The sequence below is a fragment of the Theobroma cacao genome, chromosome 3 (assembly GCF_053813885.1).
Source record: "Theobroma cacao isolate CCN51 chromosome 3, ASM5381388v1, whole genome shotgun sequence".
In the NCBI taxonomy this organism is placed as follows: Eukaryota; Viridiplantae; Streptophyta; class Magnoliopsida; order Malvales; family Malvaceae; genus Theobroma; species Theobroma cacao.
This window is the reverse complement of record NC_142641.1, coordinates 9,931,322-9,935,990: the sequence shown is the minus strand read 5'-3', so window position 1 is coordinate 9,935,990 and position 4,669 is coordinate 9,931,322.

Genomic DNA, 4,669 nt, shown 5'->3' with positions numbered 1-4,669 from the left:
GAATGAGAGAATGGCGTTGGAAGCTTCAAGAATGAAGAAGAAAATATCTTGCTGGCAAGATAAGGACTGTTTGGGGCTGATAAGGATGGGAGTCAAAGCTTCATTTGGAAGCTTCGACCAAACTTTATGCAAAATTACTATTTTGCCTTTTAAGTTTCTTTCCATCTTAACTTAGTCCTCCCAACACTCATTTAACTCCAATTTCCTTCTATTATCTTCTTCTACACATGTACAAACAAAATATGAAGTTTGTACTCCAACGTAGTGTCCTCATAATATTTAAAATATTTATTTACTTGTACTATCTTTACTTAATAAAGACACGAGGCCCCATTAACATCATTTTTCTTCGAAATTTTTCTCATTCTTCTTCTCCCCCACTTAGGTTGCCAATATACTCCTTCATGAAAAATTTTGAAACTGAATAAAATATTAATATTTTAATATTATTTAATTAATAAAATATTATTTTATTCCAAAAATTTCCTTTTGTCTCCTCTTATCTCCTTGGTACCCAAAATACCTTATTATACCTCAATTGACTTCCGAATCATTTTTTATCTCACAAATTCTTCCTCGATAAAAATATGATTATTTTATTATTATTTCCTCAAAAGCGAAATATTTTATCCCAAACTATTCCTTTCATCTTTCATCACTTTTAAACATTATAATTAACCTCAATTGGCATCCGATAATCTTTATTAGTCACCATATCAAAGTACGGGGCATTATAGTAGCTACTTGGTCAGACAGTGATACTTCAAGTTATGAAGTTGAGGAAGAAAAAGTTGAAGAAAGAGCAAACCTGCGTTTGATGGCACGGGATGATGAATCTGAGGTATCCTCATCCCTTTGTAATATCTCTGTTGATGAACTTCAGGAAGAATACGAATGTTTATATGATGAATTTGAGAAACTTGTTTTTAAATACAAGACTTTAAAGAAAAAATCTGCATCTCTAGAATCAGATTTGAAAAAGATAAAATTGACTTTGACTCTGTTTTTGAACATAGAAATTTTTTGCTAATTGAATTGGAACATTCAAAAATAGATTTTGAAACTCTCAAATTGGAATTGGAAAGAAAAACAGAAGCTTTACAAAAGGTAAGTGAAGAAAATATTGCAGTCAAAAGTATGAAAAATGAAACTCCAAAAAGAAATGTTTACCATAAGAAAAATTATGTTACTGCATCATCTAGGTGTTATATTTGTGATAAAATTGGCTATTTATCCTATGATTGCAATAGAAAGAGAAATGTGCAAAAAATAAGAAAAAATGGGTTTCAAAAGGATCCTATGTTGTTGCTAACAATCAAGGACCCATCAAGGTATGGGTACTTATAAAGAAAAACTAAATATTTGTTTTGTAGGTTGAGCTGCACTCAAAAGATACATGTTCAAGAGCTGAACTCAAGAAGAAGCAGCCTTGGTATATGGACAGTGGCTGCTCAAGGCGCATGACAAGAAATGAAATGCTATTTGCAAAGCTAGACAAGAAAAGGGAGGAACCATATCCTTTGGTGATGATTCAAAAGGTAGAATTCATGGCACAGGAACGGTTGGTAAGAACTCTCAAACTCAAATTAGTCATGTGTTGTTGGATAAAGGTTTGAAACATAATTTATTGAGCATTAGTCAATTGTGTGATAAAGGATTTAAGGTATGTTTTGACTCAACCAAATGTGAAGTGATAGACATAAGCACTAATAAAGTCTCATTTATAGGAAGAAGATTAAAGAATATGTATGTTGAATTTCTTGAGGATCTTGAAATGGATTGTGAAATATGTCTTGTAGCAAATGCTGAAAATGATAGTTGGTTATGGCATAGGAGATTAGGACATGTGAGCATGCATACCATGTCAAAGTTGATTAGAAAAAATTTAGTTGTTGGACTGTCGGATCTTAAGTTTGAAAATGATAGGATATGTGATGCTTGCCAACTAGGAAAACAAGTTAGAACATCCTTTAAGACCAAGAAAGTTGTCTCCACATCTAGACCTCTTGAATTGTTGTACATTGATCTATTTGGTCCAATAAGGACAACTAGTCTAGGAGGAAAATCTTATGGCTTTGTAGTAGTCGATGACTACTCTATGTACACTTGGGTGTATTTCCTTGCTCATAAAAACAATGCTTTACCAGTATTCATAAGTCATTGTAGGAAGGTTGAAAATGACAAAGGACTGCCTATAGTTAGTATTAGGAGTGATCATGGAGGTGAGTTTGAAAGAGATGAATTTCATAACTTTTGTAATGAAAAGGGGTTGGATCATAATTTTTCTACACTTAGAACACCCTAGCAAAATGGAGTTGTAGAGAGAAAAAATCGAACCTTGAAAGAAATGGCTTGCACTATGCTATGTGAGAACAATCTTCCTAAATACTTTTGGGCAAAAGCTGTTAATACAGTAGCTTATATCCTTAATATAGTGTCTATAAGAGCCATGTTATCAAAGACTCCATACAAAATGTACAAAGGTAGGAAACCAAATATCTCTTACCTTAGAATCTTTGGCAGTAAGTGTTTTGTATTGAACAATGGTAAATAGCCTTTAGGAAGGTTTGATGCAAAGAGTGATAAAGCTATATTTTTAGGATATGCATTAAACTCAAAAGCCTATAGAAACAGTTGAAGAATCCATCCATGTAGTTTTGGATAAGTCCAATACCTTGCAAAAGGAAATTTCTGATGATGAACATGATACGGATGATCTTGAAAAACAAATGGAAGATATGAGTTTAGATAATAAGAAAAATAGTGAAGAAAATACCCTAGGTAGAGAAACAGAACCTCCACCCATAAAAACCCTACAAAGAATTGAAAATCAGCATAATGACCATCCAAGGAGTTAGAGATATGCAAAAGACCACCCACAAGAACTAATCATAGGTGATATTTCACAAGGTGTTAAAACTAGGAGAGTTATAAGAGAGACTTGTGAGTTTTCAGCTTTAATATCTCAAATTGAGCCTAAAACATTTGAGAAAGCAGAAAAAGAGGAAAGCTAGATATTAGCCATGCAAGAGGAGCTTGATCAATTCAAAAGAAACCATGTATGGTCATTAGTTTCTAGGCCTATAAACCACCCTATTGTTGGAACAAAATGGGTGTTTAGAAATAAGGTAGATGAGTAAGGGAATGTAGTTAGAAATAAAGCTAGGTTGGTAGCCCAAGGATACAACCAATAGGAAAGAATTGACTATGATGAAACCTTTGCACCAGTTGCTATAATAGAAGCCATAAGGTTGTTGCTTGCTTTTGCATGCTTTATGAATTTTAAATTGTTCCAAATGAATGTAAAGAGTGCATTCTTAAATGGTTTCATCCAAGAAGAAGTTTATGTTGAGCAACCCCGCGGTTTTGAGGACTTTGAAAAGCAAGATCATGTTTTCAAACTTCATAAAGCCTTGTATGGATTGAAACAAGCTTCTAGAGCTCGGTATGAGAGGCTTTCAAAAGTTTTGGTTGAAAAAGGTTATGTTAGAGGTAGTAGTGATACAATATTATTTATCAAAAGATACTTAAATGATTTAATTGTTGTTCAAATTTATGTGGATGACATTGTGTTTGGTGCAACTAATGAGGCTTTATGCAAGAATTTTGATAAAGAGATGTAGGGGGAATTTGAGATGAGCATGATGGGTGAGCTGAAGAACTTTCTTGGCCTCTAAATCAAACAAAGTGAAAAAGGAATCTTCATCAACCAAGAATGATACATTAAAGACATGCTCAAAAGATTTGATATGTTGAAGCTGAAATCAATTTGCACACCAATGAGTCCATCCACCAGACTTAATGTAGTTAAAAAAGAAAAGGATGTTGATCAAAAGCTTTATAGAGGTATGATTGGATCACTACTCTATTTTATAGCTAGCAGACTTGATATTCAATTCTTTGTGTGTTTGTGTGCTCGTTTTTAATCTCAACCCAAGGAATCACATTTTACAACTGTTAAAAGAATTTTTAGATACCTCTTAAATTCACAAACTTTAGGAATATGGTATCCTAGGGAATCGTCCTATAGTTTAGTTGGATATTTTGATGCAAATTTTACTGGTAGCAAAACAAATAGAAAGAGAACTAGTGGAGCCGACCAGTTACTAAGTAGTATGCTTGTGTCATGGTCAAGCAAAAAGTAGAATTCAGTTACCTTGTCCACAGCTGAAGCCGAATATGTATCTCTATGTAGCTGTTGTGCTCAAATCTTGTGGATTGAACAACAACTAAAAGATTATGGAATATCAATGCATAACATACCAATATATTGTGACAATACAAGTGCAATCAACATTTCAAAAAATCCTGTGCAACATTCTAGAACTAAGCATATTGAGATTAGACACCACTTTGTTAGAGATTACATAGTGAAAGGTGACATTAAAATTGAGTTTGTAAATACTTTATATCAATTAGCTGACATCTTTACAAAACCCTTAAATGAGGATAGATTTTGTGAGATTAGAAGAAATTTAGGAATGGTTAGTATGCATGAGCTTTAAGAAAAATTCTGAAATTTTCTCAAATGACAGTAGGCACTTAGTCGACCAAAAAAAGCACTTAGTCAACTAAGAGCATTCTGTCACTTTAAATAATAAGACTCAGTGAGATAGAGAAGAATGAGTAAAATACTAAACAGGAATAGTATAATGGGTGAAGGAAATGG